The 25,217-nt window shown below is 36.0% G+C and overlaps 1 long non-coding RNA gene across 3 annotated transcripts in view; it reads left to right on the top strand.

Moving 5' to 3' along the window:
• LOC137487534 (uncharacterized) overlaps positions 1–25,217 on the top strand; it is a 298,360-nt gene that overhangs the window by 142,734 nt on the left and 130,409 nt on the right. The window contains exon 4 of one of the 3 annotated variants that reach the window (XR_015507809.1): positions 3,058–5,916. The exons of the other annotated variants lie outside the window; for them this stretch is intronic. This is a non-coding gene — a long non-coding RNA (uncharacterized LOC137487534). Of the gene's footprint in view, positions 1–3,057; positions 5,917–25,217 lie in introns of those variants that run through there. 3 annotated transcript variants of the gene reach the window in all.

Below are 25,217 nucleotides of genomic sequence, written 5' to 3'. Positions count from 1 at the left end.
ATTGTAGTAGTAGTCATTGTTGGGATAGTAGTAGCAGCAGCAGTAGTAACATTAGTATTTTTTGTAGTGGTAGCAGCTGGTGTAGTACTTGTTGTTGTTGTTATTATTATTATTGTGTTATTGAAATAACAACAGTGTTCTTATTACTATTGCCCTTTTTTACTGTCATTATTACTATCATTACATTACTATCATTGTTGTTACTCCCTACCACTATTTGGTTTCTTTCGTTATATGTTTTATTTAATACTGTTATTTGCTTCATTTATTGACTGTCATGCATGTTGTTTGTTTATATATATATATATATAGGTGTGTGTGTGTGTGTGTGTGTATGTATGTATGTATGTATGTATATATTCATTCATTCATTTTCTTGTTGGCTTAGTCCCTTTATAAATCCGGGGTCGCCACAGCAGAATGAACCGCCAACTTATCCAACAAGTTTTTATGCAGCAGGTGCCCTTCCAGCCGCAACCCATTTCTGGGAAACATCCACACACACACACACACACACACACACACACACACACACACACACACACACTCTTACACTACGGACAATTTAGCCTACCCAATTCACCTGTACCGCATGTCTTTGGACTGTGGGGGAAACCGGAGCACCCGGAGGAAACCCACGCGAAGGCAAAGAAAACATGCAAACTCCCCACAGAAACGCCAACTGAGCCGAGGTTTGAACCAGTGACCCACCTTCTTGCTGTGAGGCGACAGCACTACCTACTGCGCCACTGCCTCGCCTGTTGTATATATACAGTATATATATATATATATATATATATATATATATATATATATATATATATATATATACACACACACACACACACACACACACACACACACACACACACACACACACACACACACAGAGTTTGGGAGATGTGGCTGCCAGGATGATATTTAGTGTCTGTAATATGAACCCACAGGCTAATATTACCATATAATCATCTAAATACATTTCAACTATTACCTCATGCTTTTACGAGTCTCACATAGCAAGCCCTGTTTCTGCACTCTTGTAGCAATTTTCCACGTCGTCCACCATCTCTGGCCCATTTTACAGCTTCTGTCTGTTTTTATTTCTTCCTCACTCTGAAAAGTTGATTATGCTTTCAAGCCGCCACCTGGTGTGGAGACTGCCTGCTGACAAACTCACTGTTTCATACATGAGCATGCATTGATAAACCTAAGGCTGACCATATGTATGAGACAGCACTGCCAATATGGAAACATGTGCATCCACAAACACAAGTACAGTCGGAGTGACCAGCAAACAGATGTTGATGACCAGACAGAGCTTGGGTATAGTAGCATGGATAGAGGAAACTGATGAATACATTTTGTGGCTAAAAAGCTAATTGTGTTATTCAATCATAATTAATCCCTTGAAGTATACTAAGAATAACCCCCCAGTGATCCCATCTACAGCAAGAATTTGAACATGTTTAGCATGGTTTCCAGTTTATGGCTTTGTGTGGAAGGAAAATTGATTTTGTTTCATTCTGTAAAGTAAGTTTTAAAACATGACGGCATGCTCACAATACCACATACTGAAGTGACTAAATCAATAGATTCTCATGTGTATCATTTATGTGGTAGAATGCATGAAAATAAAGAAGGTTGAGGATTATATTTATGTTGTATGGTTGTATGGCATCTCATCCGGTGTGTTTGAGATACGCAAGGTAAGTAATTTTGGCTGCTAAACGGGGAACAAATTACAGGAGGTTAGGGGGGGACTGACCCCCCTAATAAACGCTTGATCCTATGAAGGACATGGAAATAAGATGTATGGGGAAGGGGTCAGCTCTTTAGTAGTAAGAAATGGATTTCTTCAATAACCATTCATTAATTTTATTTTCAGCTTAGTCCCTTTATTAATCTGGTGTCGCCACAGCAGAATGAATCGCCAACTTATCCAGCGCGTTTTACCTTGTGGATGCCCTTCCAGCTACAACCCATCACTGGGAAACATCCATACACAGTCATTCACACAATACACTACAGACAACTTAGCTTACTCAATTCACCTGTACCACGTCTTTGAACTTGTGGGGGGAACTAAAGCAAACTGAGGGAGAACATGCAAACTCCACACAGAAATGCCAGCTGACCCAGCCGAGGCTTGAACCAGTGACCTTCTTGCTTTGAGGTGACATTGCTACCCACTGTGCCACCGTGTCACCCTTCTTCAATATTAGCTTTCTTAAATATTATTAATTAAAATGTATAAATGTAAACATTTTAGTAATAAATATAGATGTAATTTACATATATTGATACATTTTATTAACTGAATGTATTAAAATACAATTATTGAAAAAGTTGACTCTGGAACTTTTTGATTTGGTGGCTAATTTGTATGAATTTGTAAGATCTCATTCCCATTCTCTCAATAACGTTTGGTTTTAGGGGCAGAGTTGGGTGCCATGCCTTTTTTTTAATCTTACATTTTAAACGAGTGAACTTGTATACATTTATATGAACTAGCTACTGAATTGACAAAAAGTGAAATAAGTTTCCTTATGAGATTAAGCTGTCTGTCTTATTGGGCTGGTCTTATTTTGAGATGTTCAGTTTTCTGGACTGTAAAATATTAATATTATTGTATCCTGTAAACTTAAACTTAATCTGAGAAAAAAATAAATAAATAAATTATAAATAAAAATTATATATATATATATATATATATATATATATATATATATATATATATATATATATATTTTTTTTTTTTCTTTTTTTTTTTTTTACTTTTTTTTTTTTTTTTACTTTTTCATATCATAAATGAACACTTATTGCTGACAAATGTCTAATGCTGTGTTCACATCAGACGTAGTAGAATAAATCATGCTATTACTTCATATTTAGATGTGCATTTTGAACAATTTTGTGTTTGCTCGCTTCATTCAAGCATCAAATCCGCTTCATTCACTCGTCAAATTTAGGCGCGTATTCGGATCATGGGCAGGGCTTCTGTCTTTTGTTGACTAATATGAATTTTATTAAGAGAATAACTGTGTTTCTGTGCTTTAGGGAGGCTGAAAAACAATGTATAATTGTTCGGCGCCATGTCTACTAGATTCAGAGGTGCATCCAGTTCATCAACTCCTCCAGAAACTATAACTGGATGACAGAGTCTTTCAGCGGTGCTTCTGACTGAGCTGAGCCCAGTTTGAGCTGTTGTCTGGTGTCGGCAAGAGGATTTCCCCTCGAGACACCATCAACAGACCCTATGTCATAGTCATGCCACTGGCAACCTGTATAGTATTGGCTAAATGTTTGTTTGTTTTAATTGAAGACATCTTGAAATTAATATATGCATGCTTTCGGAAGACATGCCTATTACATGCACATGTCTGTGCGTATATATATGACATGCATCTGCGTTCAGCTTCTTCTAAATCTCTGTGCCTGAACATAAACACCACTGATGTCCATTACGTATTTACCAAAGCCTCCATATCAGTTTGCATTTTGCATGTGGCAGTCAACCCCAGGGTTGATGAGGCTCTTTTTTAAAAGTGAGCATTTTCCATCTCTTAGTCAGGAGCTTAATTAACACGGTCTCCATGGGGAGCGTGTGTGTCGAGCAGATGGCACAGGCTAGCTTAGGCGAGATGAAAAATGCTAATTTGTCAAATGCAGCTAAAACAACCTGATTGGAGATCTCATTAGGAGGCGGTTTGAACTCCCATCTGAAGACACATCTTGCCGGAACACACACCTTCCCTTCTCTCGTCCGCCCTCTGCACTATTTTAATCTGACTTTACCTCAGTTCTACCCACTCAGCTCTCTCTCCCTCTGCGCCCCCTGGGAGGACGTGTCTGCTGTTTCCTCCACTAAACATGTTGTATGATTATAATGGGGTGATTCTTTACAGCATGTTTTGTTCTCCTAGTTCTAAAGCAGACATTTATTTTCACTTGCTAATAGCTGTGGTTATCTCTTTTACATTGTCTGCTTTAAGTGTATTAATTATTAAGCCGATTTTCATAATTGCATCTTAATTGTTTGTTTTCGATGGTAGCCTACAGCTTGATTGTAGTCTATGAAAGACCAGGGACCAGTAATGTTAAATGCTGGTTTATGTCACTTGCAGGTGAAACAATGTCAGAATTAATAAGTTGATTAATAAGTGATAAGTTTATTCACCTTTTTGATAGAAAACAATATCATATTCACTGTAGGAAACTGATTCCTCCAACACAAATCAACTAAGTTTCCTTAATCATTTTTAACAAATTTAAGTGGAGACAATATAAAAAAAATTACCCCCTAAAATTTAATAATTGTGTTGTTTGAACTTGATTGAAGAAGCAGCAAAAGTCATTTTTGAGTGTTGTAAAACTACAGATTAAACATCTATAATTTTTTTGTTTTGTTTTGAACATTATAAACTCTAAATCAATGGTCTTCAACCACCGGTACCAGTCTGTGGATCATCTGGTACCGGGTCGCATAAAAAATCCTTAATTATTTTAGTTTTATTTATTATTTAAGTCTGAACGACCTTATATTAAGTCTTTTATTTTGAAATATGACTATATTTTCTCGGTTACATCTTGGTCACTAGAGTGCCCAAATTTAACTCACAAGCAGCAAAATGAGTAAGAAACAGACATCTTTGGAAAGTTTCTTAGCTAAGAGGAAAAGACAGAGTCCACAATCATTTGTCAACAAATCAGGTGAATCCGCCATGGCTGTGGAAGATGATAAACTGATGGAGATCGCAAATGACGGTGGCCTTTTAGTTGCAGTTCGCATATTGCCTTTCAAGAGTTTGCAAAAATGTGTTGTTTCCAATGAAGGTGCACAGCTTGCTCGCACGAGTGGCGTAAGGAGGTCTGAGGCGCCAGGTGAAAGTATAAATCAGCTTTGATGTGCTTGTGCCTTCCAGACGCACACAGTTGAATGTATCCTGTGAGCACACTGCGAGTCACATGAACTGACTGATCAGCCTCAGCTTGTATTGAATATACACAATACGATAAGAATAATTATGTCAGAAAAACACAGAACACACAAACCCTGCAGTGCTTTGTCATTTTCCCTATAAATTAAACTTGTATCAGAGTGACAGCAGAGTTTTGTCAGCTTGTTATCCTCTAAGAAAATGGTTGATGGTCGCTTAGCAACCTACAACCTACGAAACACCGCCTCAACCATTACCCTCTGTGGTAATATTTTTAAGCGTTGAACAGTCCACGGTGATATGAAGGTTGAGGAACACTGCTTTAGATGATGGATAGTAACGCCCAAAGTGTCTTTTTTCCAAAGATACATGAACTGTGAATGTAGACCAAATTATTTACCAACTGTTAATGTTTAAGTTTAGGAAGGTTATTTTTGAGAAAGTGCCGATATTGTCTCTGAAAATCTTTTTACATAAATCTTGTTTTGCATGCTATCTTCATAATATTTTCAATATAAACTCATAAGACACTGTGTCATGTGTTTTTATATATGGAAAAAAAACTAATATTAAAGTATAATTAACAGTATTATACTTCGTTAAATATTATACTTAGTTCTTCTTTCTCACTACTTTATAATGTATAACTATTTTTTTTTTTTTTGTTTAGCATGAAAATTTTGAAGAAACTTTGAGATTTACTATGGTCTATCTAGAAATTTTCTAGATAGACCATAGTAAATCTCAAAGTTTCTTTTTTCCAATGATACCAATTATTATTATTATTATTTATTATTTTATTTTTTTTGAAACTCACTGGGGTCAAGAAATGTTACTGTTTAAATTTAGGTAGGTGTAAATCCCAATAAGGGATTGCTGGGTTAGCCAGGTTTTAACTATACACTTGACAACTGGACTGTCCAGCCTAATCACACCTTAAAGTTTCCTAATTTTGATTGTAATGTAATAAAGCTGCTTTAAACAATAATTATTGTGAAAATTGTTACACAAATAACTTTGAATATCAAATTCGTTGACATTTCATGTCATATATATGAACTGTATGTCATATATATATATATATATATATATATATATATATATATATATATATATATATATATATATATATATATATATATTTTTTTTTTTTTTTTTTTTTTTTTTTGGCAGCTCTAATGACTGATTCTGTTTTTCTGCATTATAGAGATTAGGGTGCTATTGAATGTGATCAGTTACAGCACATTTTCATTTTATTTAGAGCTTTTGTTTGAACCAAAATAGCTGCAGTGATCTGTTACACCATATTAAAAGTGTCAAATTCATTATTAAAAAAAAAAAAACATAATTTGGAAGAGGAGATTTAGTTTTATCAAAAATAAGGTAAAAGACAAGCTGGTCAAATTTTAACTGCTTGCTAGTAATTGTGTTTCTCCACAAATGGATTGTAAAAAGTAAATAAGCTTCACATCAGGTGAAAGAATGTCAGAGTTAATAAGTGATACATTTATAAATGAAAAAGACTTAAATTCGAGTGACATTTCCAGTTACACAACTTATTTTTGGGCCATTTTAATGATTCGATTCTGTCCTCTTTTTCTGCATGATGTAGATTGTATAGGGCACTATTAAAAAAATGAAGACTTACAGCTTCTTTCATTTTATTTTGTGCTTCTGTTTGAACCGAGCAGCCACAGCGATATGTAACACCACATTGAAAAGTGTGTAAATGTATTGTTTTACAAATGTACATAATTTGCAAGTCGGAATTTAATAATTATCAAAAATAAAAGACAAACTGGTCAAAATTCAAGATTTAGCTAATAATTGTTTCTTCGTAAAAAAAAGTAAATAGTGGCCAGGTTCAAATTCAAGTGAATGACTCAAATTTTGGTGGCATTTCCAGTTATACAACATATGTTTGAGCCATTTTAATGACCCGATTCTGTCCTCCTTTTCTGCATAATGTGGGCACTACTGAAGCTGAGATTCTGATTAATCAAAAATAAGATAAAAAACAAGCTGGTCAAAATCCTAAATTTTGCTAATAATTGTTTTGCTCCACAAATGAATTGTAAAAAGTAAATGCTGGCCAGCTTCACATACAGGTGACAGAATGTCAGAATTAATAAGTGATACATTTATAAATGAATATGACTCAAATTCCGGTGACATTTCCAGCTATACAACTTATTTTTGGCCCATTTTAATGATTCAATTCTGTCCTTTCTGCATAATGTAGATTGTAGGGCACTATTGAAAATATTATAATATATGAAGAGTTAAAATTAAAGAATGTCAAAATGTATTGTTTAAAAAATGTACATAATTTTTAAGCAGATATTTTGTTATATCAAAAATAAGATTTTGCTAATTATTGTGTTTCTCGACAAAAGAATAGTAATTGTTAAATGCTGGTCAGAATAATATTCAGGTGAATGACTTAAATTCGGGTGACATTTCCAGTTATACAATTTATTTTTGGGCCAACTTTTAGTTATACAACTTCTTCTCAGTTCTGTCCTCTTTTTCTGCATGATGTAGATTGCAGTGCACTGTTGAAAATTAAGACTTACAGCACTTTTCATTTTATTTTGTGTTTCTGTTTAAACCGAGCATCTGCAGCGATCTGTCACACCACATTAAAGGGTGTCAAAATCGCATTTATTGTTTAAAAACATTTACATAATTTGCAAGCTGAGATTTCAGTTTTATCAAACAAATTGGTCAAAATTCAAGATTTTGCTATTAATTGTGTTTCTCCACAATGGCTTATTGTGAATTCCAACTCAAAATAATAGAGCGAGTCACATATTATTTGAAGAAAAAGGTCAAAATCGGCAGCTAAATCTGAAAAACCATCATGCTGAGACACATGACAAGGTTCTGAATCAGCGTCTCGCATTGAGCACGCAGGGGTCCTGCTCTACAATTACAGCAAAGTCACATTTAGCTCAACTATTTTTACCATTCGCTAGATTCAGGGGCTTCAGCTTGATCTTTGAGCGAATGCGTGGCACACAGCTTGAGGCATTCATTTTAATAAATCCGCAGCAATGAACTAGACGCTACAAAAAAAAGACCTCTCACACCTTGTTGTGTCTTGAAAAAAAGAAGAACAGGGAGCACGGACTGTTTTTCTTACAATCATAGCGTACGGGATAAAAAAGGTGGGTGGATATGTGAGGAGGGCCAATAGCACTCTCTCTCTGTCTTTCATCCTACTTCAAATAACAGTGCAGAAAACAACTTTTCACAGTTGACTGACAACAGGATCCCTTTATGTTACCTCAGTCTGTGGCGTCTCTTTCGTACGCAAAGACTGTCACAACCAATCCCCTCTCTCTCATTTCTCCCCCCTATCAATTGTCATGGAAGTCAAAAACCCTGTTTCCACAAAATGCCACCTTTTTTCCGCTCTGCCTGTTTCAGTAGCATTGCCAAGAAATGAAAGGAATTCACTACAAGATTGACTGTTTCAAGCTTTTCACACCTTAATTCTTCGTCTGATTTTCCCCACTTTTTGTTATTCACTGCTGTAAATATGTTTACTATCTGCCACTTGAGCTCTTATCTGTGTAAATCATCATGTAGCTTCTGACTGAATATGTATCCCTTTTTATCCTCCACCATTCAGGAATTTACACTAAAATTGTAGCTCTCTAAGCTATTATTCATGAAGTACAGTTAAGCTACAATTTTGGAAAAGTGGTTTGTAGCTACACTACCGGTTGCTCACATAAAGTAGCAAACTGATGTTTATAAAGATATTTAATTTGTTATACTTTTAAAAATCAGATGATATCATAATATTTAAGATTTAAATTGTATTTGTTGCACAAGATCTAAATTAGTATGAAAACATTAAACATAAATCTGCAATCTATGCAACAAATTGAGAAATAATAAATAAAATAGTTTCAGTGAAACGTATATGTAGTGCCACCTTTGTGTCTGTGTGTTTTATTGAAAGATAGATAGATAGATAGATAGATAGATAGATAGATAGATAGATAGATAGATAGATAGATAGATAGATAGATAGATAGATAGATAGATAGATGGATGGATGGATGGATGGATGGATGGATGGATAGATGGATAGATACAGTAGATAGACACAGACAGACATTGATTGATTGATTGATTTAGATTAAGGTCCAGTCCCAATTCTATTTTTTGTACCCCTTCCCCTTGGCCCTTGAAACAGAGTGTGAAGGGGAAGGGCTTCAAAATTTCCCCCTAAGAAATGGGACACCCTGTCTGACTTCATATGAGATCAATGTTCGCGACCACTGTAGTTATTCCAGTTGTGCTATTTTTTAGTATTTACCTTCAGGAAATCACTGAAGGCAATTATATCATGTTATCATAACAATATAATGTGGCAATAACTACGTAACTGTACTATGTATTTACACAGGGGCCATATTCATCTATGTAAACACACGAAAACAACATTGACATTGACACCCAGCCAATAGACTTTTTGACAGGGTTTTCAAATGTCGAGTTTCAGAATGTTGTGGGATTGCTATACAGGAGTTATTATTAAGAATTATAGATAGCAAAATTTAGTGGTTTTTGATTTAGCGTTTTTTTTTTTTTTTTTTTTAAGCATGACGTTTGCCGTTATGAATATATTGAAATGTATTTGTTTGTTGTGAAGATTTGTATTAATGTCAAAAAATACTAATTTGTAAAAAACAAGGGGAAATTTTCTTACCTCTTAGTTTTGAGTGTGGTCCTGAAAAATCTCATTTTGAAGGGCTATCCTACGCCTTCAAGATAGAGAAAATTGGGAGAAGAGGAAAGGGAAAGCGCTATGGGGTAGAATTGAGATCGGGCCTAAATGCTATTTCTAAATACCTAAAGCCTTTCTTGAACTATGATATGTACCTGTTTATTTTCCTGGCAAAATTGTTGCAGTGTTATTCATAAAACCCCTTTTAGTAATCAAAAAGCTTATGTAATTAAAAGAAATCCTAAAATGTAGGAAGATTAATTTTAGAAAGCTCAAAATTATCATTTAAAATCACACATGACAGCTATGAGCGGAATAATAAACCTTGTAATTCTTATTCTGATGACATGTTTAGTTTACTTGCATATGATTATCAATGTTGGTTTGTTTCAAATCAATTGTCTGAAAGCAAACTATGCCAAGCAATATTGTAGCCTAACAATTTCAATCCCTGTCAAACCTGTCAATCTACAGGGATGAAAGCACTGGTCATACAAGAAAAATAGCTAAGTAGCAGGCATCACCGGTGTTCGATATGAACTAAAGCGCATCTGTCCGAGCTTTGATATAAATCAGCAATGACTTTGAGGAGAGGGGCACAACAGGGGCCAAACTAATTTAATTGTGGGCTGGTGCCCCTGTGCCCCCAGCCCTAAATCTGCCTCTGGTGTTATATAGGCTACATGGTATATAATGTTGAAAGTACATTTAAACAAATTCATTTTTTCTTAAAGCCTCACTCCCACCCACTTTTTTGGCATGAGTAATAATCATATAATTGATTTTACCACACAAACTTGAATAGCAAGAAAGTAACATCTGAGAATAAAACCTAGTAAAGTTACAATCCGTTTTACAAAAATTCAGCCCTACTTACTGAAAAAAAAGTTGATTATCACCACAAAAAGTATTTTGCAAACACCAGAGCTACTGCCGAGCAGTCCTACCTGTCTTATTATCTTATTTAATGTGTCTTGAGGAGTTTTTCTCCTTGATCTTTCTTTTTTAAAGTAATCCATGCACTACAGTATGTGGACAGACATATTAAAGTTTTAGCAGGCAAACGAACTGCAGGCAGTTATCAGGCTGAGACACCCAACAAAGCAAAGGAATCCTTCTGTTACGCAGTACTCTTCATGATGTATTTCTAACCACTCTCTGTGTTCGATTTCTTCCTGCCACGGATACAACTGTCAAATCTGTACGTGTGTGTGTGTGTGTATGTGTGTGTCTGCATGTGTGTATAAACACTCCAGGAGTGGTGCTCTAGCATCATCTCGGTATCATGTTAAAATTGCTCATCTGTCATGTCCTCTGTCTACTTGTCAGGTACACTAAGCTGGGGCAGGGCACAATGATTATCGCTGAAGTGTTTTGTCAGCCATTTATTTGTCTCCCTATGTATTTCCAATGCTCAGCGGTGTGTTGGATTCCCCAGCGTGACCTAGAATGATGATGGTAATGGAGAGGAGAACCGAATAAAGGCAGCATTTATCTGATAGGCAGAGCACAAAGTGAGGTTAGGACAAGTTCCTGTGTGGTAGAGGTCTTACTGGGTTGAGGTATAAAATTGCCCCTGAGGGACATTGTCCAAAAAGGTATCAGCACACATTCTTTAAAATACTCTTATCATAGATATGTATGCTAGATATCGCATGCGAACCCTGAGTATGTGTCAATAGTGCCGGCACATTTGTACAGTGCTCCCAGGACAAACTTCATTCAACCCCACTAGTCATGACTAAAGCCAATCTGAAGATGCTGGACTTTTGTGCTGCATGTCAGTGTAGTAACGAGCAAGCAAAGAAAACAAAGCACAAAGGCATTTCATGGGTAAAAAGTAGTTTTTTTACGTTTTTGCATGTTACAAACTTTTGTGCTTAACAAGTAACATTATTGATGATATTACAGTCACTGCACTGTTCATAAGGCAAAGTAGCACTAACTTGCACTAAAATCTAGGTTTATGGTAGTTTTGTTAAATAAAATATGCAAACAATGTAAATAAAATATGACAACGAGTGAAAGAGTTGTTCATAATGGAGTTTTTAGAATGAGAAGTGAAAGCAAGAGGGGATGTGTTTCAGAACACGAGTTGGATCAAATTTAACAGCGAGGGAGGATAATACATTTCCATGCACACAAACACAAGCTCTTTGTTAGCAATGCCCGTGTGATCACTTATCAATTGATTTAGAAAACTGATGTAAAATTAAAATTTTCATAATCTAAAAAAATATTTGCATACTGACTACCTGAAAAGCTCCAGATCATAGATGTACGTACAGTATTTATGTGTATAAATCTCTGGCACTGGATGGCCAGTCCTCCACTGCACCTTGGTCCCACATTTATTTCAAAGGAGCGCCACCCTGTACTAAAATGGCATCTCTTGTGACGCATTCCTTCCAACAATAGCGTAGGTGACATTTAAAATAAATATCTATAGTTTTCTTTTAAGGAAAGATCATGTAGGAACTTGTATTATGCACCACCACAGTTACACCACCTCTGGTCATCTATTGTGTTAACTTGTTTCTGAGGTTAAAATTACTTTGCGATTATTATTATTATTATTATTATTATTATTATTATTATTTATTTATTTAGGAGATGATTTCATTATTAAATAACTTTTAATAACTTAAAGTTATTTACAAGTTAGACCAATAAAGGTAGGTTGGGCACACCTGACAAAATACCAAAAAAACTCGGTTCTGGAGGACCGGTCTCCTGCAGATTTTAGCCCCAGCTTACCTCAACACACCTGCAAGGATGTTTCTAGAAAGCCTAGTAAGAGCTTTATTAGCTAGCCCATGTGTGTCTGATTGGGGTTGGAACCAAACTTTGCAGAACACCAGCCCTCCAGGACCGAGTTTGGACATGCCTGCCATAAAGCGTCTCCCAAATGCCTCCCAAAGAAGCCTTTGGTGGATTCGCGAAAACAAACTGCGAAAAACGTAGCCCTTGGGATGTATTTAGTGCCCTCTAATAACATACACACACGCACACACAGCCTGGGTTGGGCAAATCTTCATACCTAGATTCTGTTCTAGCAATGTGATCTGCAAGGTTTAGCTTATTATACATGAGGGTGTAGGTGTGGTCCACCAAGATGGAGAAAATGTAATGAAGCATTGAGTCAGCCGAGACCAAAAACTGTCTTCAGTCTGGGAAAGTTGAAGGTGATAGTTGTTCATCCGGCAGGAAATGTCTGTCAGATATGCTATATTTGGGCAGCTGTCATCAGATCATCGGGTTGCAATGAGATGTGGAGTTTAGTGTCTTCAGTATGGCAGTGGTAGGAGAAGTCGTGTATCTGAATGTGAGATCCAAGCGATGTCATGTCGAGTGAGAAGAGAAGTGGTCCAAGAACTGAGCCCTGAGGCACCACAATAGCTAGATGATGTAACCTGAACACTTTGAGACACCCTGAACAAGTTACCTGAGTAACTTTCAGTTCATAAGATAAACATGAATAAATCAATAATCAACAGATTGGATTACCTGACCAGCCAGGCAGTGCTGGTTTATTTTAAAATCCATAATTCTGTCTCTTAAATATATAATTCAGGTAAAAAGGAAATTGTTAGGGTTAAGGGTTCATCATTATGTTTCTATCTTCTGTGGTTCGTAAAAGAACATGTTTAAATATGGCCATGAATATTAATTGGTTCACAACATTCCTCAAGCTATCCTTTTCTTTTTTTTTCTTTTTTTTTTTTGATTCTCAGAATGGAATAGCTGAGGCTGAATACTTTCAAAAAATATATATTCCTTTAGAACGGGGGTGCCTAAATTCGGTCCTGGAGTGTCCTTCATATTTTAGTTTCAACCCCAATAAAACACACTTGAACCTGCTAATCAAGCTCTTTTTAGGTATACTATAGAAACTTCCAGACAGTTTTGTTGAAGGAGTTGGAGCTAAACTATGCAGGACCTTCCAGGCCTTCCAGGACCAAGTTTGGGCACCCCTGCTTTAGAAGATGCATCAGAAGCAGCTTAAATATATGTAAAACTACAAGGCATTTGTTATAATGCTAATTACTGCATTCACAAACAAAATAATTGAAAAAAATTAGTAAAAGAAAAGTTTAGTGATTAAAAAAAGTGGGAATCCATAGTATAGTAAATAGTCTGATTTTGCTGTTGTTATTTTCAAAATGTGTGTGCACATTTATTTTCAGTTTTTTTTCTTTTTCTTTTTTTGTGCAGTGGTCTGACTTGCAGCTCCTGAATATCGGTATAATAGTATAACTACAATATGCATGATGCCAATCAATGAACGACATCCATATTTATGCAGGAATGTTTTGGGGATGCAGGATAATGGTTATTACAGGGATGTTTCCCCTTGTCAAACTGCTTTACATGCTTTTGTACACACTATTTTCTGCTTTCAAGATGCAATATGTATGATTCACACAGAGCCCTCACACCGTCTGTTTATGGAAATGCATGACAAATTGCAGCTGGGGGTATGAAAAAATATGTGCACACATTCTTTCTGCTTTTTTTTTTTTGTCTTACCTATTCTGAAACTTCAAATCAATCTTTTATGTCCAGACTGTATGTTTAATAAATGCACAAAATAAGAAGCAGCTAAAAAAAAAAAGAAGAAGAAAAAAATAATAAAAATTCTCCACAGCTGTATTGCACCTATCAGAAGAAAGACATCTGTAGTAGAGCTCTGGTCTGCACATGTTGTGATCTCCAGCATACATGGGGAACGGTAAAAACAAACAGAATGATCTTGATTCTTTCATATAGAACATCGATATGAAGCATTGATTTAAAATACTGATAAATGTCATCCTTGGAACCACCTGAGTTATTGCAAAATCATAGAATGAGGACATACTGTAACACACAATGGCATCTTCATCTTTTTTTTATTTATGTATTTACATACAATACAGTATGCTTCATGATGTCTGAAATACTCATAGTTATTCTTTTAATAGTAAACCAAACACCATTTGGAAATTACAATAAATACATTAGAGCATAAAGTGTCATTTCAGACATTAAGCATCAGCACAACTGGTACCTTTCAGCTTAGCAACTGTATCCAAGGAGCATGAATCTTGCCTATCAATCATGTGAAGTCATTTGAACTTTGAAGGTGTTTATCTCAAAATAATGAGCTGAATAAAAGTCCCGGTGCCTGAATGATTTATCCAGTGTGCTTCAGATGTAATTCTGTTTCTGCTTGACAGCCTAATTTATCACCTTTTAGAAACTTAAATCTCAGAGTTTAGCTTTAATCTCAAAACTGTTCTGTCATAGTTTCATTAGAAGCCACTATTTAGTGTGGTTACATGTGGTAATGTCACAATAATCAATATAATGACTTATCGTGCAATACTTGGAGATGACCTCAATAAAGTTTGCCATTGCAATATTTACCAATTCACAAATATTGTTAAAGCAAACAGTTCTGTCTGGTTCTTGAATCTGACTGGCTGATAGCTGGGCGATATTCTGCAAATAACAGCACTCGTCCATTGTCTTAACCCTCCACCCTTGTGTATTACTCCGCCCACATACAGTAACAAGCACAGGACACTCTTCGGCAGGGATGTAAAACTCAATTCCTGGAGGGCTGCAGCCCTGCACAGTTCAGTTCCAACTCTAATTAAACACTCCTGATCAAATTAATTGAGTCCTTTAGGCTTGTTTGAAACCTACAGGTAATGCCGAGTTCAGACTGCATGACTATCTGGGCTAGCGTTTCGTTGCTGCTTTGTTTACACTGCAAGATGGATCGGTGACAGGGGGTTTCACACTGCATGACTTTACTATAGGAAGAATCGCCGACAACGTCGTCCAAACTACGTCTCACTGCCAAAAACACGTATTATATCTTTTGTTATTAGCTACATAATGAGAAAGAACATGTAGAACATGTACATATTTGCTCACCTGGGTTTAAAGGGAATTAGCCATTTCTCCTTAACGTTGATAATAAACTAATTTCTTTCTTTATTAAACGTCAAACAGACACGGTTGCTCCTGTGTCCTGTCAAACCTCCACTGGTTTTTCCTCCATTTCGTGGGTCCAAATAAACCCAAAAAGAGCGCTTTTAACTTCTCCCCCAGCCTCCCGCTGGCCTGCAGCAGTTATACACACACACACGCAAGTGAAAGCTGCTCTCTCATTGGCTGTTGGCGATCGCTGATGTTATTTTCAGTCAAAACTCAATTCACATGGTATGATTTGAATCGCCGACAGCTCCAGATATTTAGCACGCCAAATGTCTCGCAGGCATCGGCGACTCATCGGCGATTCTCTCAGATTGCGTCGTTGATAGTTCATACTGTGTGATTGTCACTCACGTGCACGAGCACCGATTTGCCTGTGATTTCAGGCATTTGTCGGCGATTTCTCAAAACCTGTCGGCGAGCCGAAATCGGGGCTAAAATCACGCAGTCTGAACTAGGCATAAGTGTGTTGGAGCAGTGTTGGAACTAAACTATGCAGGGCTGCAGCAGGAATTGTGTTTGACATCCCTGCTCTACAGGTCGACAAATATTGCTGCTGTTGCACAACATAATGTACTTTTGAGTCTTTTTTTAATCAAGAATGTAGTTGTTTAGACTGCAACTATGCAGTTTATTTATAAGAATAGTGCCTATTTAAAAATATAAAAAAATTCAGATCATCAGATTCAGTTCATCGGCCACCATCAGCCTGTCTGTGCAGACCAAAGAAATTGAGGGTTGATGTCGCTACAAGATGGAAACATAGACTGGATAACAAGTCCTTAAGGGAGAAAAGCAGCATTTTCTGAGAGTAAATTTCAAACTACAGCAAAACAAATCATTATAAATCAGGTAAGTGAAATTCTAAGTCGATCTCTCTCTTTTGTGTTTTGTATTTCTGTATTTATACCACAGAAACTGGTAGAGCTTGTTTTGCTCTGGCTTTTTTGGGGTTATTTATTGTGAAATCCTGACTGCAACAGAGGAATACTGTGAAATTTATGTAGACTAATGACATTTCATGTCATTCAGCCTTATAATTTTAAAATGTCAGCAAAATTACCTGTTTTGTCATCAATAGTCATTAAGCTAGAGAATCTTTAGAATACCAGCCCTAAAGTGACGTTGATGAATTAGTGATGATTTCGATCGTTCTGACCGTCAGTTGCAGATGGGACTGCATGAGGTTAAAAAGTAGTTCCTCAAACAAAAGGATTTTGAGACTCGCCATGTTTGATATATATATATATATATATATATATATATATATATATATATATATATATATATATATATATATATATATATATATATATATATATATATATATATATACACACACACACACACGATTGTGCCATCGAACTGTTGCATAAACGCAATATCACACTCGTTGCATTGCCATGTGGTTGTATATCATCATCGTCATCATATATATATATATATATATATATATATATATATATATATATATATATATATATATATGCATATATAGGATATTTATCTGTTTAACATCAAATTGTTTAAATATCAGTCTAAATAAAAAATGTAAATATAGAACAGGGCTGCAAAATATATTGTTTCAGCAGCAATATTGCAATGTGATTTCACAATAGTCACATCGCAGGATATGGAAGGTGGAGTTTGTGTTATAAGTTATTATTTTTATGTATAAAATATGTGTAATAATATATAGCATATGTTTTTAATACCTATGATTGTATACTGACTTTAAAAGCATTCAGGTAGAAGACATTTTACAATTTGTGACCTTATCTATGATTAATTTTATTTAATATATATTTTTTTAATTTTCATCATTCAGTCACAGCACTTGAATACCGATACATGATAGAAAACTTGATTTCAATTGCATCTTTTTCTTGATTATATGCATAAAAATACTCACGGCACGTCTAAATTCAGAAATGCATAGCAAGTAGCACAGACCACAACAAAATGATGTGTCAATCAAAATCATCTGAACCAGCCAATTCTTAACAAGCTCTTACTAGATGTACTACAAATACTGCTGGAGTTAAACTCAGCAAGACATTGGCCCTCCAGGAACGAGGTTGGACATATTAAAAGTAACCTGTTTGCCATTTTGTCATAAGTGCAATGTTTCAGAAAGAAGTATATGGTAGTATTATTTGTTGTGCTCAGTACGAATTATGTTTGTGTGTTGCATAATAAATTATCAATATATGCATTAACCGGACGTTGCTATAGCATTTTATTTCAGAATGGTATTTAATATTTAATACTGAAACAGGATATTAAGTGGGGGGCAGGGTTTTGTTTGTGTGCTCCTCCCCTCATCTTTTACTCAGGGCAAACTAACAGATAAAGGGTTGTGGCTAAGCATGTTTTCCAAGCTGTCAAACTGAAGCACTTCCAGAGTGGAAGCAAATAGTTTTAATTTGGATTCATTTTCTTAGCACTAACAACGTGTGTTAACAAAATATATATTGTACATTTTGATTCCATGCAGACTTTAATACAGGATTATGACTTGTCAGAGAGGTATAAACAGCTAATTCTGTTCTAAGTTTCTTAATTATACTTGTGCTTATGAATGTAATTATTCATCCCACCTAATGTGTGAGTAATGTTAAGTGCTTGAGATGGATGGGAAGGCTGACTGTGTTTCTTCTTCCTTTTCAGCTTAGTTTTCTTCGTCTTTTTCATGTATTATTTGTTAGTAATAGTAACTTACACTTGAAGAATCATCATGTGGCAATGAAGATTAATAACTGTTAAAAAATCACCTTTGCCATTATCAGGAGTAAAACAAATAACCAGTTAAAATATAATTGCTTGTTTTTTACTATAAAGCTGTTATTTTATGTAAGCCCTTAAACAGTAGCTTATTTAAATTGAGTAGCCTTTGTTACACTGTATTTCTAGAAGCACAATTTCAGAGCAGCTTCCCAGACGCTGACCTTTTAATCCTAAATATAGACCAAGAACACTTGATGGGTTTTATTTGGATGCCGAGAAGTGGCGTTTCAGTAATTAGCATCGCTTTAATACTGCAGCCAGTGATTTCAGTAGAGTGAAGACCAATTAAATGAAGACTGACAAAACAAGTGACATGTTGGCAAACATGATTTTCTTGTCTTCTTTCTTGTCACACAAACGATTTATAATGTAGGGGCATAATTTGTTTACTGCAGCAAGATAGCCATAATGTTACAAATGACTGATTCTGTGATGGTTGGCTATTAATGCTACAAAAACTGTAATTGGCAGCAAATCTGTTGACAAAAAACAATGAATAAGACTGGTTTTTGTACATCATTTTTGAAACATGCCTTTTTATAGAGCTTGCTAATAGTTAATCTTTCTTTCTTTCTTTCTTTCTTTCTTTCTTTCTTTCTTTCTTTCTTTCTTTCTTTTCCTACTATCTGTCCGTCTGTATCTCTCTCTCTATATCTGACAGTGGTCTGTATTTTGAGCTAATTGCCTGCCCGTCTCAGGGGAGATGTAGAGGATAATTTGACGTAGAGGCAGAGCTGAAGCTAATAATCCATCCGCTATTTCAAGGTCTGTGGCACCTGTCAGATATGTCTCTTGCGCTCAGGAGAGGAGAAGATCGTTTTTATGGCTACAGTACCTGCCACTCGCCTATTGCACTTGCCAAAGTGAGAGATTATATAAGCCAACGTCACTCTCTGTCCCCAACGACCAGTTTCCACAAAATAGGATAGCGTGATAATAATTAAAAATGCTTTAAAGGCTTTTCTAATGTGATGTTTTGTTCCTAAAACATCCACTTAACCAGGAGAAATGAAGCTTAATTCGCACTGTAAGTCAAAAGGTCAACACAAGATTGACAGCGTCTTGCTTTCTGCATTGTTGGAGTGCACTTTACACAACTTATCGCAGTCTGTATGTGTCAGTTACATCATTCTTCTCCCCCTATGTAGTTCCAGTACTGAAATTCATTCTCACACACATAGTAACACGAGAAAATGTGGCTGACACAGTGCAGATGACATGGGCAGCAGTTTGACGGGCTTTTTTTGGCTCTTTCTTCCCACTCTGTTGGCCTCCTCTTTTGCACTTTTGTACTTTCGCAATTTCATTGGCTGCTCCTTCTTTTTGGTGGTCTGGACAGTGTGCGCATATCATGACTGGTCAGCGGTATTTTAAATCAGTGTGTCATAGACTAGTCTAACAAGTGACCAGTTGGTGACAGGAATGCAGCATAAGTTGGCCATAATAGTCGTAGACTGTGTGTCAGAAATGGAAGAATGATGTTGTTAAGAACATTGCATTACCATTCTCTAAAAGACTTTCATAGCGCTTTTTCCTGACAGTCAGTTTATTTTTTTCTCACATCTCTCGTCTCCTGAGGGACAAGTACAGGTGGAGGTCATATTAATACTTGTCACCTTCTTTAAGCTAACACGTGGCTCTATTAGAAAAGCAATTAATCTTAATATTCCCACAAATCCTCTACAACAAATCATGTGCTCTGTCCGCAAAGCTCTGGTAAAGTGGGTGAGGAAGAGGTTTTCACATGGCAAATTTCAAATTAAGCAATTAAGACTGTTACTTTTTGTAGTAGGAATGAAAAGTATATTGTTTTAGCATGACAAGCTGTGCATTTTTAATAGTCATGTTGCATTATGTGCAATGTCAAGTAGGGATTTGTGAATTAATTGCTAAATGTAACCATAATAAGTCACATTTTGTTAGAAGGTTAATGTTTGAACAGTAGAATCAAAAACATCCAAGCATGTTTTAAGGATTCATGTGAGGAAATTAATGTTTGAATATTTATAGTGATTAATTGTATTTAATTCATATACACTCACCAGCCACTTTATTAGGTACACCTTACTAATACTGGGTTGGACTCATTTTGCAGTCAGACCTACATTAATCCTTCGTGGCAGATTCAACAAGGGACTGGAAATATTCCGAAGAGATTTCAGTTCATATTGACATGATAGCATCACGTAGTTGCTGCAGATTTGTCGGTTGCACATCTATGATGTGAATCTCCCGTTCCACCACATACCAAAGGTGCTCCATTGAATTGAGTTCTGGGGATCGTGGAGGACATTTGAGTACAGTGAACTCATTGTCATGTTCAAGAAACTAGTCTGAGAATACGGACATGGTGCATTATCCTGCTGGATGTAGCCATCAGAAGATGGGTACACTGTGGTCATAAAGGGATGGACAAGGTCAGCAACAATACTCAGGTAGACTGTGGTGTTGAAACAATGCTCAATTGGTACTAATGGGCCCAAAGTGTGACAAGAAAATATCCCTCAAAGCATTACACCACCACCAGCCTGAACCATTGATACAATGCAGAATGAATCCATGTTTTCATGTTGTTGACGCCAAATCCTGACCCTACCATCCGCATGTTGCAGCAGAAATTGAGACTCATCATACCAGGCAACATTTTCCTATTTTCTATTGTGCAGTTTTGGTGAGTCTGTGTGAATTGTAGCCTCAGTTTCCTGTTCTTAGCTGACATGAGAGGCACCTGATGTGATCTTCTGCTTTTGTAGCCCATCCGCCTCAAGGTTGGACATGTGTATTCAGAGATGCTCTTCTGCAGACCTCGGTTGTAACAAGTGATTATTTAAGTTATTGTTGCCTTTCTATCAGCTCCAACCAGTCTGGCCGTTCTCCACTGATCTCTGGCATCAACAAGGTATTTGCCCCCACAGAACTGCCACTCACTGAATTTTTCACTGAAATACTCAGACCAGCCCGTCTGGCACCAACAACCATGCCACGTTCAAAGTCACTTAAATCACCTTTCTTCCCCATTCTGATGCTCTGTTTGAACTGCTGCAGATCTTGACCATGTCTACATGCCTAAATGCATTGAGTTGCTGCCATGTGATTGGCTGATTAGAAATTTGCATTAAACGAGCAGTTGGACAGGTGTACCTAATAAAGTTGCCGGTGAATGTCAAACTATGCAGTGTTAGTTTGAATTTTTTTTTTTCAGTTTCTACTCCTAGATATCTTAAGACCTTTGATTAGAAAAAAAGAAACACAAACATGCATGAGTTGAGGTTTGAGGTTTGATTCATGATTGAATTTGCAGAAGTGTTTAATGTACAAAGCAAAACATTTAGCACAAAGATGATCAGTGGTCAAAATTAGTCTCCTAAAACAGTCAGAATGTCATAACATGAGACATGGCAATAGTAAAAATGGAAAATGCTCTGAGAAAGCAGCTGAACTTGCAAAACTTTGGCTATATGGAAGATTTATGAAGATAAAGTTTAGGGTGTGCATGATGTCAGTACACAAGACAGGTATTGAGAGAGTTGAATGAATGAAGTATTAGAAATATATGACTTGCGTTTATTTTTAATGATGCGCCTGAGCAAAGGCAAGGTTTGAGTTTGTTCTTCACATTTCACAACGGATGACAAAACCTCCAGTGGAATTAAATCCAATAATTTGTTCCTATATTAATAACAATGGGCAAAGAGAGGAGGATCTTTGTACTACAAGACAACTCCACGCAATCAGCCCTATCGTTAGGAAATGTTCTATCAGTTTTCAGACTGATGGGACTAGATTGTTCATTTTTTATTGCCGAATAGGCTATCGCAGGATGACACACATTTTTAATATCAGGAGAAGATCCTGGCACTGCAGGTAGGAAGATTTACTTTTAATTATACCTAGTTGTTGTTGGTGTTATTGTTTTGTTTTTTAAACAACCTTTAATTAAGTTGGTGGTCATTAAGACACCACACATATCATTGCTTGCTAAAAAATTAAAAGAAAACATCAGTACACACAAAAATCAGACATAATTACACCCATTGTAGTTTTGCTGTTTTCTTTTTATCTTCCTTTGAAAACAAAATAAAAATCTGAAGCTACATTTCATGACTCCTTTAATAATGCAACAATGACTTGCAAGAAAGTTATTAGGGCGTCTGAATGAGGCTTTCTCACAAGTGACATTGGTGCACAAAGCTCTTCCTGGGAACACTGATGTCCCTCCTGCCAAACCTGCATCTGGTGGACATGATTTAAACAATGGCATAATCATTGATAAGTGAAGCGCATTATTACCAGGCAATCAGTGCATTGGACACTCATTTATCTCAATCATCTTCATTGTCTTTATTCTGTTCTCTTCTACGGAATGAATCGGTAGACTTCAACCCATCATCAACCCTTCCGCCATCGCCTTTCAATCCATTCATAAAGCCAAGTTTGAAACAATAATCCAACTTTTCTATTGTAGATAGAGCACTAATTAGCATGCCTAGCGGGTCCAGCCAGGGATGAGTGGTCAAGAACAATAAAACTTTAGACAAAAACTTTAGAAGTTACACGCACCACAGCGACAGAACTCATACTGTGCAAGTTTTTCCGGAAGGTTCTTGTCCCCGAGGAAGCGGAGCTTAGGTGACTCGGGAGAGAATCTTGTTGTTCATTTTAAGAAACCATTCTGAAGACTACGTTCTGCATCAAGGCCCCTATTCTTCCATTGTTCCATTCATTTTTCCTCTCTATTTGGTCTATAACTGGTGCCCTGTGCCACAGCTGAGACACTTCAGTGATTCTTGGCCCCCTGGAGTTCGATCTGGCCCTCCACCTTATCTTCCCAGGGCACATTTCCTCAGGGAAATCTTCCATGTACCACCTTGGACCTCTCTCTAAACACTAAGAAACCTGTGCATGTTCTTCATCCCCGGTAACCACTCTGTTGCTAATCAAGACAGCTAAACCGATAAACACAGTTTGACGCCTTAGGTTCTGCTTCCTCTCCTCTCTGATTCCCTGTCTTGTTTTATCTGGCTGTTGGGAAAGCACATACTTATTGTCCTGAACTGGAGGTTAGCCTTAAATTGTCATTGCTTCCCCCACCTCCGCACTCTAGTTTGGCACTGATCACAGAAGTCGTGTGTTTAGAACAGACGAGGTGAACTGTTTTGTCTGCTAATTAGTAAGGCCAACAGGTGGCACCTGGGAGGATGGTCATTGGTTCCCTATTGGCTTTTAAGGTCTGTTTTTTAGCAGAAGAATTATTATCTTTTATTTTCAGATCAGAGAACCCTACCATACATTATTGTGGCTTTTACAACCAAAGCCTGCCCTTTTTTAATATTTGAAATACCAAATCTGTTTAATCTATACTTATGTATTTACACATGTTTTATTTCAGGTATGCGGGTGATTCTATACAGTTTATTTCTTCACCATAAATCTTCTGCTTTTCCATTTTTTATTTTTATTTTTATTTTTTATTATTATTATTTTTTAATCAGATCAGATAATCCTACCTTAATTACAACCAAAACCTGCAACCTGCAAACCTTTTTTTTTTTTTTTTTAAATAACAAAACTAAAAGGAGGGTATTCCACACTTTTGGACCTGCCATGGAAAATATTACCCCATTGTTTATGCCTGGATCTGGGGACCTCCAGCAACAACTGGCCTGCTGGTCATCGGACCCTTAAACTGTCATTTAAAAAATAAATAAATAACGTGTAGGTTTTGGTTGTGAAAGCCATACGAAATTAAGATAGGGTGCTCTGATCTGATAAAAAGAGAAACAACAAACTGTTTAAAATGTACATATAATTTACATAATTTACATAACATTTACATATTTACAATAAACCTACTGATATTTTCTAAAAGCTAAACGTTTAATGAAACCATTTTGAATAATAACATAAATTATTTCAAGGAATGTTTGTATGTATATTCAGAGACACTTTGTCTTGCAAATCTTGACTGAAAAATGACAACACCTATTTTGACTGTCTCCACCTCCTTCTTTTTGTGTCTGTCCCAATGTTCTAGTCACCTGGTTCGAGATGTTGACAGACATATTATAACATAAACACTTGTTTGAGGTCATAAAGCACATTTTTTTTGTGCAATTTTTTCCAATCCGTTTGTAAAGCAGTGTTGCAGGACTGGACAACAATAATACTTTAATCAAGATAAATGGATAAAATAATATTTCAAAAATCTGTTGTTTATTGTTTTTAGAAAACATTCAAAATGTTTTTTTTTTTTTTTTTTTCAGATAGGTCTTTGTAAAATGAAAGTTAGAAATGGCTTAAACTATTTAATTTATGTATATTATGTTGTATATACCTACATTGTTACAGCTATTGTTTGTTTTATATTTATTTATTTATTTATTTATTTACTAATTCTGATATTTGTAATTCTTTAAATGATTTCAATATAACTTAGACTATTATATCTGACACTACTGAGCCTGCAAAAGTAGACACGTAATTTGTAAAGTTTTATATATTTCTGTTGTGTTCATATTTGAATACATGCAGTATATGTATTTATTATCTTCAAAAGAAAGAAAGAAAGAAAGAAAGAAACCTAGCCGCTCACAGCATCGACAGACCTGTGAAGCTAACGCTCTTTCGCCCGCAAACGTCATGTACAGACACACTTTTTAAATGTGACAAAAACTAACAACTGAAAGTTACTTGCTGCTGTGTCTTATTTACTGTCCTGTAAATGTTATTATGCATTATTAAAACAACAAGGAGGATGCAGCAAA

The sequence above is a fragment of the Danio rerio genome, chromosome 14 (genome assembly GCF_052040795.2).
Source record: "Danio rerio strain M-AB ecotype USA chromosome 14, GRCz13ab, whole genome shotgun sequence".
In the NCBI taxonomy this organism is placed as follows: Eukaryota; Metazoa; Chordata; class Actinopteri; order Cypriniformes; family Danionidae; genus Danio; species Danio rerio.
This window is presented reverse-complemented; position numbering and strand designations above follow the sequence as displayed.